The following is a 16,244-nucleotide window of genomic DNA, read 5'->3' as shown; positions in this document are numbered from 1 at the left end:
CCATTGAGAGGTTAAACTCCATCAGCTTAGTTACTCTTTCAAGAATAACTGTTTCAACTGCTGTTCCACCACACATCAGAAGTCATAAAAAAAAAAATTCTAAGTTATCCAAACATTTAAAATGCCTGTTCAGCTGCCTTCAAAGAAAGGGGCACTGTACCTTTTCCGGATTTCGAAGCCCATTTCAGCAAAGGAGTTATATTGTCCTGGCCTCAGAGGATGGCTATTGCTAAAGCCATAACCACACTTGTCTTGGCAAGGATCAGTAGTCCTTTGTTACGTGTCCTGTCTGTCCATTTCATCCTGTTTGTCAGCAGTCAATGTGAGGACACTTGCTTTGTCCAGTGGCTAAGTTTTGCTACAATGAAAGTTAACTCCATATGCAGTTTCTTCAATGCCCATATCTTCTCTGAAGTAGATTGGTGCTTCCAGAAGCCAACATATCTCATAGTCATAAAAAAAAAAAATTTCTAAGTTATCCAAACATTTTAAATGCCATATTCTGTAGATCTCTGACTACCAATTCGATTGTAATGTCTAACTACTTTCATTTTTTTATATCCTCATAATTGGTAATAATAACATTCAAGAATTAGAAAATTGCATTACATTGTTAAATGAACTGTATAAGTACAATATCTTGATCAAGATTAGAAATATACATATAGCATTTTCTAACAATATCAATTTCAATATATATAATTTGTATATAATATACAAAAATCCAATCCAATGTAAAGTATTTAAAACTAGTAATTGTCTTTATAAAAGTAGATTCAATAATCTATCTTTTTAACTATATTATATTTATGTCTTTTCTTTACTTTTCAGAATAGATTCAATAATCTTCTATTCTATCATCTCTATATCTCTTTTTTTCCAAACAAGAACCTTAAATCTAATCTCCTTTGCTTAGCCCTTTTCCTAACCATTAACAACAACAACTTGTAACCAACCCTCCTAAACAATAAAAATTATCCCAGACCCAAAACCCGCTGAAAGACCAAAAACTACCCACACCATACTACCTCTTTGGGAATGTGGGCATCATGTTCTTAAAATTGCTTCCTGCTGGTTGTGGGCAAAGGCATCTTTATTCTGAAAAGAAAAATGTTGGGTTAATTGTCAGATTCTAGGAAAGGTAACTATATCCTTTGTTTGTCCAGTCTGTGCGTAATGCCAAAGTTCAGGGCTTATCTCAAGTCTTATTCGAGTAATCTGTGAAACTGGATCATCTCAGCTAGCTATCTCAAAGTTGTCCTGAGCAGTTTGTAGTGTGAGCAGATCTGTAGGTGATGTTTGTCAGCTTAGTGGTATTATTATTGTCCACATGGAATAGTTGTTGTGGGACCCCATCATCTTTCTGGAGACTTCAAATTTGATGTTAGGCCTGGTCATGATTTCCTGTAGAAAACTGATACTAGAACTGAAAGACATGTATAGGCAGCTAATTGAAGCCTTTTTTTCCCTAGAATTAGTTAGTACTCTATATGACCATTAATATCTTAACAAAGTTTAAAATATATATATATGTATATAAATCTTATAAATTTTGATATAAAATTCATACCTTAAGAAAAGTTTAAAGAATCAGAATAGAAGCAAAGAATTGAGATTAGTAGCAATAGAATAGTCCCTTAATTTTTTTGTTTTCTCCTGTCCCATATTAGAAGATGGCTCTTTCTTCTGGCATGAAACAGAGAGTTTACATTTTCCTTTTAACAATATGCTTGGATTTAAAGAAGGAGAGAGCCATTCTCCAACTCTAAAGTCAGCTTTAATTTTTAATTGAAATGGGACCATAAAAAGACCATTTGTATTAAATGTCTGCATTAATATTCCTGTAGGAGAATGCCTAGAGGGCAAAATAACCAAAATGCAACAGCTTTGGATTGACACAATCCACATATCCTTCCTGTACTTTCTTTTCTACCAAGGCCAATTCCTTCTCAGCTTCAGGTGATAATTCTCTTGGACTGTTTAAGTCCTCATCACCTTCTAAGGTTTTGAACAAATTTCTCAGTTCATCATTTTTTACCTCAGCAATAGATCATAGATGGGAAATGTCTCTGAATAATCTTTGAAAGTCATTAAGAGTCTGTAATCAATCTTTCCTAATTTGCACCTTTTTGGGGTCTAATTTTTTGTAGACCTATTTTGTATCCTAAATAATTAATAGAATCTCCTCTTTGTGTCTTTTCAGGAGTAATTTGTAATCCCCAACCAGGCAAGATTTTCTTTACTTCTTCAAACCTTCTTTCTAATGTATCTGCATTTCAGTCAGCTAGTAAATTATCAGCTATATAATGATAAATTATAGATTCAGGAATTTTTTTATGTATCACTTCCAATGGCTGTTGCATAAAATATTGGGACAGGGTTGGGCTATTCAACATTCCCTGTGGGAAAACCCTCCATTGATATCTCTTAACCCATTGAGAAGTATTATAAGTAGGCACCATGAAGGCAAATCTTTCTCTGTCTTTTTCTTGTAAGGGTATTGAAAAGAAACAGTCTTTTAAATTGATAACTATAAGAGGCCATCCTTTAGGTTATAGAGTAGGCAAAGGAATTCCAGAGAGCCCATTGGCTGAATTACTTTGTTAATTGCTCTAAGGTCTGTTACCATTCTCCATTTACCAGATTTCTTTTTAATAACAAATACAGGAGAATTCCAAGGGATGGTTCATTCTTTAATATGCTGAGAATTTAACTGCTCTTGTACCAGCTCTTCTAAAGCCTGGAGTTTCTCTGTTGTTAAAGGCCATTGCTGAACCCATACAGGCTTGTCTGTTAACCATTTTAAAGGTAGAGCTATTGGTGTCTTTGGAAGATTATCAGTTGTTGTACCCTGTTCTTGGACAATCTGGATGGATGGTGACCACTCATTAGAATAATACCTTCTATATACCCAAGGAATGCTCAATCATACGACAAGGGCACATGCTCAACTATGTTCATAGCAGGATTGTTTGTAGTAGCCAAAACCTGGAAACAATCTAGATACCTTTCAACTAAAGAATGGATAAATAAAATGTGGTACATATACACAAAGGGGTACTACTCAGCACAGAAAAAATGACATCATGAGGTTTGCAGGCAAATGGATGGATCTAGAAAAAAAATCACCCTGAGTGAGGTAACCCAGACTCAGAAAGACAAACATGATATGTACTCACTCATAGGTGGATACTAGATGTAAAGCAAAGGATGACTAGACTGCTACTCATAACTCCAGGGAGGCTACCTAGTAAACAGGACCCTAAGGAAGATACAGGGATCCCCCAATGACAGAGAAATGGATGAGATCTACATGAGCAAACTGGACATGAGTGGGGGTAATGAAGGGCAAAGATGGGGGAAAGAGAGCTTAGGGGAGCAGGAGATCCCAGTTGAATCAAGAACAGAGAGGGAGAACAAGGAAAGAGATACCAGGATAAATGAAGACCCCATGGGAATAGGAAGAAGCAGAGTGCTAGAGAGGTCTCCAGAAATCCACAAAGATACCGCCACAATAGATTACTGGCAATGGTCAAGAGAAAGCCTGAACTGACCTACTCTGGTGATCGGATGGCCAAACACCCTAACTGCTGTGATAGAACTCTCATCCAATGACTGATGTAAGAGGATGCAGAGATCCGTGGCCAGGCCCCAAGTGGAGCTCCAGGAGTCCAATCGTTGAGAGAGAGGAGGGATTATATGAGCAAGAGATATTGAGACCATGATTGGAAAAAGCACAGGGACAAATAGCCAAACTAGTGGAAACACATGAACTTTGAACCAATAGCTGAGGAGCCCCCATGGAACTGGATCAGTCCCTCTGGATAAACAAGACAGTCAATTAGCTTGAATTATTTAGGAGGCCCACAGGCAGTAGGACCTGTCCTTAGTGCATGAGCTGGCTTTTTGGAACCTAGGGCCTATGCTGGGACCCTTTGCTCAGCCTAGGTAAAGGGAGGAGGGGACTAGACCTGCCTCAATTGAATCTACCAGGCTAAGCTGAATCCCCAGGGGAGTCCTTGCCTTGAAGGACTGGGAATGGGGGGTTGGATGGGGGGGGGGAAGGCTGGGGTTGGGAGGAGGGAGGACAGGGGAATCTGTGGCTAATATGTAAAATTAAATTTTAAAAAAGAAGAATACCTTCTAATATTTCTCTCAGAAACGTGTTAATTTATGATTTGTTTCTGAGGTTGGAGGGATATTAATCTGAGTATTCCATTGTTGTAATAGATCACAACCCCATAAGTTCATAGCTATGTTAGCCACATATGGCTTTACTTTTCCTCTCTGTCCTTCTGGACCTAACATTTGAGCCATTTTGCACTCTGTTTCACTTGACATAATGCTCCAATTCCTAACAGTTGAACGTTTACCCCCTGAAGAGGCCAAGTTGGATGCCAAAATTCTGGTGCAATTATGGTCACATCTGCACCTGTGTCTACTAAGCCAGATAACAAAACATCATTTATCCCTATTGTTTATTTGGGTCTTTGTTCATTTATCGAAGTTTGCCAAAAAAATTGCTTTATGGTTTCACCTGAATTTTCTATTCTCTCTGCCTCAGTTGTTCTATCACCCCGAGCAGCCTGGTTTATTCCAATCGGCATTTGGTTATTTAATTGCTCTGAGTAGGGGTTTCCTCTATGACTGCAGGAAAGGTCTGAACTGGATTTGCTGTGGGCACCTGCCTGAGGCCCCTCTGGGAGTTTCCCAAGGATGGAGGCAAAGGATTACCCTGTCTGTCCCTTGTTGATCTACATTTGTTGGTCCAGTGTTTACCCTCACCACACCTTCTGCATACTCCAGAAGGCAGGGGCATTCTGTTGCCATTGTTCCTTGAAGAAACATTGTTTCTAGGAATGCTCTGTTTATGGTCCCTTTTCAGATGACCTTGCTTTCCACATCCAACACATCTGACATTCCTCAAACCTTTTGAAATGGCTTCTTCTATCCACATATCATCATGGTCATGAGCCTCAACATTAAACATATCTCTAATCCAATCTTTCAAGGGTGCAGATCTTGCCTTTAACAGCCTGATTATTTTCTTAAATGCTGCATTCATGTTCTCAAAAGCCAAAGATTCAATTATTATCTGACTAGCTTCTGAATTCAGGACCATTCTATTTACTGTTAAAGTCAGTCTTTGTCAGAAATCCATGAAGGATTCTTTTGGGCCCTGCATAACTTTTGTGAATGACTCAGTTTTCTTTCCTGCTTCCTCAATTCTGTCCCATGCATTCATGGCTGTCATATAGCATAGAATTAAGGTTTGGTTATCATATAAACATTGTCTTTGTATTTCAGCATATTGGCCTTCTCCAAGAAGCTGATCTTGGGAGATTTCCGCACCTCTAGCCCTCCATTGACTTTCTATGGTCTTAGCCTCATCTCTGTACCATATGCGCCACTGCAGCTGTACTCTGGGTTCCAGGACAGTGGTTACTAATTCTTTCCAGTTTTGAGAAATAATCCTATTACAAATTGACCATGAGTTTAACACTTGCTTTACAAATGGAGAATGTATGTCATAGGAGATGATAGCCTCCTTAATCCTTCTTAAATCTAACATTTCAACTGGAGTCCAATTAGTTTGTACATGCCCTTGATCAGGTAATTGCTCTATGGTTACTGGATAAATTAAGTTTGATTGTTTGAAAACAGGCTGTCTTTCTGTAACCTTATAATCCAATCCTGAAATAATTCCACCCTTAAATTCTTCTGTCTGAGTCTGAATTTCTCTATAATTCATTTTAACAGGTTTTTCTAAAGCTTTTATCTTGGCACTTAAATTGACTATCTTTTTAAATTGTAAAATAAGGATAAGTAAACAAATATGTATAATTGATGTTACATACATCCTATCAACATTAATCCTCTCATGTAACTGTTCCATTTTCAGACTGCCTAATGTTTTATCAGACAAAGACCAATTGTCTTCTATTGTAAAGATATTTCTCAATTTTTTAAGATTGGAAAAAATCTTCTCTTTTAAGTAGTTTTTTTCCTCTAAGATATCTGATATCTTAATTGACTTACCAAGTCTGCATAGAACAGTAGAAGTCCAAGGGAATTTCAAAACAGCTACTTAGCATCTGAGATGGGAATCAAAAGACAGAGAGAGAGAGAGAGAGAGAGAGAGAGAGAGAGAGAGAGAGAGAGAGCGCAGCCACACGTCCTGGCTAAAAGCTAAAATCCAGCCATGTGCTCTGGCTTGACCCGATTTAGACCTGAGATGCTGGTAGCACTGGCTCCTTTAAGCCTGAGCTGCTTCAGTTGGCAATATGGCCACAAGCACCTCCAGCTGCGTGTAACTGCTTGTAGCTAAGGTCGAGTGCAGCTTTGACTGCATGCAGCCAGACTGGTAGCTCTGGCTGGGCCTGGGGCCTGTAACCCCTGGCCTGTGAGGCCACCAATGGTTTTTTAATGAATTCTTGCCACATTGGGCATAAATGTAGATGAAATTCAAAACAGTCTTAGCAAATAAAAAACACTGAGCCAAATACAGAGGTAAATAGCCAAAGAGATCAGAGAGTCACAACTATCACCTCAACGCCCCAGAGAGAGAGAGAGCTTCTTCCTGTCTGACTTGTCTTTTGATTGCCTTTCTGTTCTGCCTTCTCATTGGCTCTAAACCCAACCACAGAACTCCTTGTCACTGCCTGTCTATACAGACCTCTATGGTTGGTACTGGAATTAAAGGTTCGTGTTACCACGCTTGGCTATGTCCTTGATCACACAGACACTCTGCTTGCCATGTGGTCAGATTAAGGGTGTGTGCCACCACCACCTGACTCTGCTTATGGCTCACTTTGACCTCTGATCTCCAGGCAACTTTATTTATTATTTGACCTCTGATCTCCAGGCAACTTTATTTATTAACATACAAATAAAATCACATTTCAGCACAAATAAAATATCACCATAAGAGTCATCAGAGGAAGGAGCCTCAATTGAGGAAATGCCTCTATGAGATCCTGCTGCAGGGCAATTTTCTTCTTTAGTGATTGATTAGAGAGGGTTCAGCCCATTGTGTGTGGGGCTATCCCTGGGCTGGTGGTCCTGGGTTCTATAAGAAAGCAGACTGAGCAGGCCCTGAGGAGTACCCCTCCATGGTCTCTACATCAGCTCCTGCCTCCAGGTTCCTGACCTGTTTGAGTTCCTGTCCTGACTTCCTTCAGTTGATGAACAACAATACTGAAATATAAGCCAAATAAAACCTTTCCTTCCCAACTTGCTTTTTGGTCATGGTGTTTCATTGCAGCAATAGAAACCCTAACTAAAACAGGAATGTAACACATCTTCAACTAATATTCTACAACACTTCATTCACACACATGTGCGCACACATGTACATACACACACACACTTAAAAATAGTAAAAATAGGGGCTAAAGAGATGTCTGAGTGGTTAAGAGCACTTGTTACTCTTGCAGAGAACCCAAGTTCTCTCCCAGAATCCACATGGTGGCTCATAAACATCTGTAACTTCAGTTCCAGGGGATCTGATGCCCTCTTCTGGCTCTATTCACATATATACATGCAGGCAAAACACTTATACAAACAAAATAAAAATATATCAATCCTAAAATGTAGTAAAAATAAAAATCTTTTTACAAATGGCAGCCACCAAATTTCATGAAGGTAACCCATTTTACCCAGAGAAATCAGACACCGATTTACATTCTTGTCATGGGTACCCTGTGTTGGAAGCTAAACCTTTCCACAGTTTCAGAACTTACCAGTAAGTTCACAAAGAGCACTCATTTCATTGGCAGCAATTTTCCAGCCCCTCCGATTTCCTTGGAAACCCTGGCTGAAGTAAACATGGCTCTTTTCTTTCTTCCTTTCTTTTTCTCTTTCTTTTTTTCTAATAACATGTATTTATTTTGGGGGTGGAGCCATGTGCCCACAGAAGTCAGAGAAGAACTTACAGGAGTCAGTCATCTCCTCAGTCCACCAGGCTTGGTGTCAAGCATCTTTCACCCTCTGAGCCTTTTCACTGGCCAGGCCATGGGCTGCTCTGGTCTTATTAACTCTCTAGCGACAGGTTACAGATCAGTGACTGTATCCATACTTATATCCATACCACAGATGTAGGTTATAAAGTGTCTACAAAGACTCATGGCGTTCCAAGAGAGAAGCCAAAGCTGAGAAACCTACAGCAATGCAAGACCCTCTGTGTTGATAGATAAGCAACCAGAACAGAACCAAGCTCAAGGGAGGAAGCTGCTGTGAGTCAGGCTGCTTCAGATCACAGCTGTGAGAGCAGCAGTGCAGAGCTGAGTCCAGCTGCAGAGGCAAAGGGACAGCACTATGTGCAGAAGGAACTGCTGGGTGGGTAGATGGACAGACAGCAGGCCCAGATAAGCAGATGGCAGTTGAGTAGCCACATCAACGTAGGGATGAAGCCAAGTTGAAGCTCCAGAGACGGTTGGGAGTTCTCAGCCCATCAGTCCCAGATACACATGTGTGTGTGTGTGTGTGTGTGTGTGTGTGTGTGTGTGTGTGTGTGTACATATAGAGATCAAAGGACAACATGAAAGAATCAATCCTCTTCTTCCACCAAGTAAGCCCCAGTGTCTGATTCAGTTTATCTGCATGGCACCAAGCACCTTCAGCTGCTGAGCCATCTCGCAGGCCCATTGGGTATCTATCATCTTTATGGGATTCAGGTGAAGGAGTTGTACCCTTTCCTTGGTCTGCTGTGCCTGCTAAATTCTTGGGTCTGCTTTATCTGGAAGAACGTAATGCACCCACGTACCCCTACAGTCTCAATTCCCTGGTAAATGTATATGGAGACCCTTTCTACTCCCAGGTCTCGGAGTCTATTCCACCAGTATGTGTCAGATAGACAGCTCCTGCTCACCTACCCATCCAGGTGCAAGGTCGTACTCTATTCTTACAGTGCAATTAAAGGCTTATTCATCAACTCTTCAGCTGATCTTGTTTCCTTAGACTGCAGACTGTAGGCTTCTGAATCCTCTCCCGAATGGATCTCAGCTGAGCAGGTTGTTTAGTAGGGCAATCTCACCAACACCTCCAAGTTGTTGGGTTTCACAAGATCGGCACCTGGGTTCTGGGTTGGCCTCAGGCAGAATGTTCAGATCTGCTCTGGTCTCATCCCATGGAGATGGCTCCTTCCCCGGGTGCTGGGATTAAAGGCATCCCTGTTCCAAGCTCTTAATCTCCATGTTTTCACTAACTCCTCAGCGGGTAAAAGCTCAGTTTCTGGTCTTTATTACGACTGTGTCTCTGCCGCAGCTCTGCCTCTGCGGTCGCCGCTCTGGGCAAGGCACATTTGGAAACACCAGTTTTCCACTACATGGCGTACCTTAGGCCAGGGCACAGCCTGACTGCAGCCATTCTCGTTATCTGAACCTATAAGGGAGAAGCATGGGAGTGCTTTTCTTTTCAAGAATTTAAAAATAGTTCCACGCTTATTAAGACAATTTCATTATGTGCTATTTTAAATATTGTCTTTTTTTCCCCTTTTTTGGTTTTCCAAGACAGGATTTATCTGTGTGACCCTGGCTGTCCTAGAACTTGCTGTGTAGACCATGCTGGCCTTGAACTCAGAGAGATCCACCTGCCTCTGCCTCCTAAGTACAGGGATCAAAGGGATGTGCCACCACTCCCAGGTGAGCAGGTCTTTTGTTCAGCATTTAACATATAGATGTTCAAAAATATAAATGTTGAGTCATACAGCAACCCGCACATCAGTCCTCTGAATTCTACAATTAGAATACAACTTTTGTATTTAGCTGGTCATGTCTGAACACTTATGCACGCTCTCTTCATCCTTCAATCCTGGTGCTAGCAGGAAGGGGGGCTTCAAAAGAAGTTGCAAACAGCCTAAGAGAATTTTTTTCTGGAAGTGTTCGGCCACTGGAGGGCGTCCAAAGGCTATAAAATATGGTGAGGATAGTCCATGGCTGACCTGAACTTTCATGACTATGGAGAGGTTGGAATGTTACAGACCCAGGGTCAGTCATCTCGGGCTATATTCAGCCTCTAAATAGGCACTTACTGCCCACCTCTGTGTATGACCTCATCTCCCAGTTAACTCCCCCCAGCCAGAAGCTAAGAGTGTCATCTGATCGTGTCTTCAGGGAATAGCAGAGCTTGCCTTGCTGTGACCCACCTGCTTCCCGATGCTCCCATCAGTGTGCATGAAAACGTTTTGATATACGACTTCTTTTGTTGTTACTATAAAAACCATAAAATTGTTACTTTGTTAAAACATGGAATTGGGGTGGGGTGGGGGTGGAGAGAAGACCCTGGTTAGGAGTGATCTGCTCTTGCAGAGGACCTGAGTTCAGCTCCCAGCACCCACATGGTGACTCACAGCCATTCCTAACTCCAGGTCCAGGGACCTGATGTCTCTTCATCTGCAAGTATTGTGTGCATGTGGTGCACATATGTATACTCAGGCACACAGACACATTCACAAAAAATAAATATTTCTTAAAACATGGGATTTGGCTGGGCGGTGGTGGCGCACGCCTTTAATCCCAGCACTCGGGAGGCAGAGGCAGGCGGATCTCTGTGAGTTCGAGGCCAGCCTGGTCTACCAAGTGAGTTCCAGGAAAGGCGCAAAGCTACACAGAGAAACCCTGTCTCGAAAAACCAAAAAAAAAAAAAAAAAAAGAAAACATGGGATTTGAGGTAACCTAAATTTGTCTTCCTGGGCTATAGTCATATAACTCAGGGTGTTATATGTGTGGAAATTAGCTGTTAGCATACATCAAATGTTGGGTGTTCATGAATGGGTTTAGAGGTGGTTTATTTTACCAGGGGCGGGGCTAGCTCCCTCATACGCAAATGCTCCATTCTGAGCAGTGTATACCGATGTTTGTTAACTTTCCTGCTGCTTTCTGTGAACACAGGACCAGTTTATCAGTGACCCCAGCACTTACACAGAGCACTGTCCAGTGCACCTCAGGCTCAGGACCTCCTTACTAAAGGAATGAGCGGATTAAAGGAGAACCACCCTGCACGTAACGTCATTGCGATCAAAGCTAAGCAATTAACCTGCTTTCAGCATCGTGGGGCTGAAAATCACTACATAATGTGATAGGTAGCATTAAATTCAAATAGGAAAATGTAATATAAAATGTTAACTCTTCTTTTCAAACACACACACACACACACACACACACACACACACACACACAGATCTTCAGGGCTCTCGTAGGAAGTTTTCTTTTCTGTTCTTGTGCTAGTCTCCTACATCTTTTTAATAAAATAACTCGGCTGGGGCTGTAGCTTGGAGGCAGAGCATTTGCTTTTCACATGCACGATGCTCTGGGTTCAGACCCCAGGATTAAAGGGGGCAGGGCTCATCTGTAAGATGAGAGCAAGAGGAAAAAAAGTCATGCTAGACCTGGAGCTGTGAGGAAGGACCGCCCACTCCCCACATGAGCAGCAGGAAAGCCTGATGAACTGCTCAGAGTCTCCTTTGGGGGTCAGCTGACGCCTTGACAAGCCAGGGAAGCTTTCAGAACTGTGTAAGCGGTTTTCAAGTACTCGGCTTCCCATGGAGAATCCGTGTTTCTAGATGCAAAGGACATCTGAATGAGTGGGAGCAAGAGCCACTGGATCATGCCATTACTGTACTCCTTTCCAGAACCTAGGGACTGCTAACACCCGGGGACCCTGAGTGTGCTGCGGTTTTCAGTCACTTTTGACCTGGAAGGTCATTTCTACACTCAGCACATGTCACCTCAAATGGCTATTAGGAAAGGCTTTTCTTTCTTTTTTTCTTTTGTTTCTATTTTTTTTTATTTGCTTATTTCTGGACCAGAGAGATGGCTCAGAAGTTAAGAGCACTAGCTCTTCCTGAGGTCCCAAGTTCAGTTCCCAGCAACCACATGATGACCATCACAACCATCTATAATGGCATCTGATGCCCTCTGCTGGTGTACATGAAGACAGAGCATACATGTACATAAAATACATCAATAAATAAATCTTTGGGGAAAAAACCACAAATGTGTGCCTCAATGCCCAGCTTTTTAAGAAAAGGTTTGCTTATTTTTATTTTATGTGTATTAGTGTTTTGCCTACATATATGTATGTATACTATAGGTATGACTGGTACCTAGGGGGCCAGAAGGGGGCGCCAGTTCTCCTGGGACTGGAGTTACAGACATCTGAGAAGCCACATAGGTGCTGAGACCCGAGACCAAGTCCTCTGCAGGAGCAGCTAAGTGCTATTAACCACTCCGCCATCCCTCACTAGGAGAGTGTTTGTAGTTTATTTTTTCAATCTCCAGAGGAGAATGCAAAATCATTTTTCATATTGTAATTTTAGATTTATTTGTTCCCCTATTACATGTCATCATGACAACCTGTCCAGCTGGAGGTCCTGAGACAGAGAAGAGAAATTCTTTGTCTGTTGTTGAGACAGGATCTCATTATATAGCCCTGGCTGGTTTGGACTTTTGTGTAGACCAGGCTGCCCTTGAACTCAAGGAGATCTGCCTGTGGTATTATATTCCCCCAAATATTGTGCATGCTAATAAATTTATCTGGGGTCAGAGACAGAGCAGCCACAATATTAAACATAAAGGATAGACAGTGGTAGCACACACCTTTAATCTTAGCATTCCAGAGGCAGAAATCCACGTGTTCAAGGATACAGCCAAGTATGGTCACTCACGCCTTTAATCCCAGAAAGTGAGCCTGTAATCCCAGGGAGTGGTGGTAGAAAGCAGAAAGGTATATAAGGTGTGACGACCAGAAACTAGAAGCATTTGGCCTGGTTAAGCATTCAGGCTTTTGAGCAGCAATTCAGCTGAGACCCATTCTGAATGAGGACTCTGAGGCTTCCAGTCTGAGGAAGCAAGACCAGCTGAGGATCCGGCGAGGTGAAGTAGCTGTGGCTTGTTCTGGCTCTCTGATCTTCCAGTGTTCACCCCAATAACTGGTCTCAGGTTTGATTTTATTAATAAGAACTTTTAAGATTCATGCTACACCTGCCTGCCTCTGCCCCACCTCTACCTATGAGCACTGAGATTAAACACTTGGGCCATGTCTTAGTTAGGATTTTTACTGCTATGATAAACACCATGACCATAAGCAATTTAGGGAGAAAGGTGTTTATTTCAGCTTATGGTTCCATAACACAGTCCATCACTGAGGAGAGTCAGGGCAGACACCAAGGCAGGACTTGATGCAGAGGCCATGGAAGGGCTATAAACTGGCTTGCATCCTCTTGGCTTGTTCAGTTCCCCTTTTTACATCACACAGGACCACATGCCCAGGCAGGGATAGTACCACTCACAATGGACTGCGCCCACCCACCTCAGTCATTAAACAAGACAATACCCCACTGACTTGCTCATAGGCCAATCTTTTTTTTTTTTTTTTTTTTTTTTTTTGGTTTTTTGAGACAGGGTTTCTCTGTGTAGCTTTGCGCCTTTCCTGGACCTCACTCTGTAGACCAGGCTGGCCTCGAACTCACAGAGATCCACCTGGCTCTGCCTCCCGAGTGCTGGGATTAAAGGCGTGCACCACCACTGCCCGGCCTCATAGGCCAATTTTATGAAGACATTGTCTCAATTAAGATTCCCTCTTCCCAGCCATGTCTAGGTTTGTGTCAAGCTGGCAAAAACCAGCCACCACATGGCACCACTCACAAGAGAGAGATTGTAACTGTAAATCATCTTTGATTTTTGTTCTTGAAGTAGATCTTTGAGTTTCCCAATGTAGTTCAGTAGTAGAGTACATGCCCATGATACACAAGGGCCTGGGTTCAACCCCAGTCCCAGAAGAAAGAAAACAAGAATATTGGAGAAATGTTATGAAATGGGAATTTATGAGAAAATAACTATCTCCATGTCATAAAATCAGTGTTTTGTTTTCTTTTTGTTTGTTTTGGAGGATTATACCCAGGGCCTTGTGTAGCATGAATCTTAAAAGTTCTTATTAATTAAAACAAACCTGAGGCCAATTATTGGAGTAAATGCTGGAAGATCAGAGAAGCAGAACAAGCCACAGCTTCCTCGCCTCACCAATTCCTCAGCTGATCCTTTTTCCTCAGACTAGAAGCCTTTCAGTCCTCATCCAGAATGAATCTCAGGTGAACTGTGCTGCTCAAAGTCTAAAAGCTTAACCAGGCCAAAAGCTTCTAGTTTCTGGTCCTCACACCTCATTTATCTTTCTGCTTTCTACCATCACTCCCTGGGATTAAAGGCTTACTTCTTGGGATTAAAGGCATGAGTCACCATGCCTGGCTGTTTCCAATGTAGCTTTGAATTCACAGAGATCCAGAGGGATTTCTGCCTCTGGAATGCTAAGATTAAAGGCGTGTGCTACCACTGTCTAACCTCTATGTTTAATATTGTGGCTTTCCTGTTCTCTGACCCCAGATATTTTGGGGAACACAATACCACCACATTTCCCATTTTTTGTCTAAAATTTAAAAAAGCGTATAACTAATACAAGAAAAATTATATCCAATAAGTATATATAATATACACAGTCAAGATTACATTAACGATGTCTAGTCCATTAACATTTGACAGATTCAGACAAAAACTCCATTAATATATAACAATGTCCAGCCGGGCGGTGGTGGCACACGCCTTTAATCCCAGCACTCGGGAGGCAGAGCCAGGTGGATCTCTGTGAGTTCGAGGCCAGCCTGGACTACCAAGTGAGTCCCAGGAGAGGCGCAAAGCTACACAGAGAAACCCTGTCTCGAAAAACCAATATATATATATAACAATGTCCAGTCCAATAACATTTGATAAACTCAAAAAAATTTAATTACTTATCCCATTTAAAACAAGTAGTTTCTTTTTAAAAGTAGATTCCATAATCTCCCTTTTTATCTTACCATATCCATATTCTCTCTTTTTTCTTTTCATAATAGATTCAATAATCTACCTTTTGTCATTTTTATATCTTCCCGTTTTTCTTTTGAGAGTAGATTCAATATCTACCCATTTATCCTATTATTTCTTTATCTTTTTTTCTCAGAGTAGAGTCAATGTTCTACCTCATATCCATATTCTCTTCTTTCTTTTTCCTTTTTTTAAACAAAACCTCTGAATCTAATGTCCATGTTCAGCTTTCTTCCTGACCATTAACAATTAACAACTTGTAACCAACCATTGTAAACAACGACAATATCCAAAACTCATTAAATGACCAAAAAACCTCCCATCCCACCTCTTGGGAATGTGGGTGTCGTTTTCTTAAAATTACTTCCTGCTTTCTGGGGTGAAGACATCTTTAGGGAATCCTGAAAAGAAATGTTTTGGGTTAATTGTCAAGTCCTGTATCATTTGTCCAGTCGCTGCATTATGGGAAAGTGTAGGGCTTGTTTCAAGTCCTTGTTCAAGTAGTCTGTCAGGCTGGATCATCTCAGCTAGCCATCTCAAAATTGCCCTGAGTAGTTTGTAGTCCAAAGTCCATATTTTGGTGGTGTTAATCATCTTAATGGCTTTACCATAGTCCATGTGGAATCATCTTTGTGGGGTCCCGTCATCCTTTTGAAGATTTCAAATTTGCTCTTAGATGTGGTCATGGTTCCCTGCAGACATTGTGTGGTGTGTGTGTGTGTGTGTGTGTGTGTGTGTGTGTGTGTGTGTGTGTGTCTGCGTGTGCCTCCTCTGTGGTTTGGAGCAATCACAGTCTGATAAATGTCTGTCTTTCAGAACCGTGAACATTCTTCCCTAGAAGAGAAAATCTTCACAGCAATTTCTCCCCACCATTTGTCTTGCCAAACTTTTCCAAACTGACCTTTGCCGATGTTTTCTTGTAACACGATGGTCCTGGCAATTTTTCTCTGAACAAGCAGCAGTAAACTCTTCGTTCTAGGTAGCAGCATCACCGCAGTCACCAACATGATGAGAAGCAGCCAGCCAGCAATTCAGAGCAGCGGCTGCTGCCTCCATGATCCCACCATCATTTGTGGCTGAGCCCAGGCTGAAGCTTCTTCTTAGCAAGCCTCCTAGGCCGGCCTCAAACTTGGGATCCTCCTGCCTCTGCCTCTTTCAGTAAATCCAACCAGTGTGCTTCACCACAACTGGCTGAGGGTAGCTCACCCTGGAGCCCACAAGGCCACAGGCAAGAGGCTTTCTCGTGAATTTGTACCACGAATGTTGGGTGCCAGTTCTGCTTAACAAAAGTGGCCCACTAGTACTTGCATTCCATGCCCGGTTCCATGCCAGTGAGACAGGCTTCTTACCTATTTAAAGTTTGAGAACAGGTTGAGATCATTTTGGCCCCAA

Source organism: Peromyscus leucopus, chromosome 3, assembly GCF_004664715.2.
Source record: "Peromyscus leucopus breed LL Stock chromosome 3, UCI_PerLeu_2.1, whole genome shotgun sequence".
Lineage (NCBI taxonomy): Eukaryota > Metazoa > Chordata > Mammalia > Rodentia > Cricetidae > Peromyscus > Peromyscus leucopus.
Note: the sequence above shows the minus strand (reverse complement) of the source record.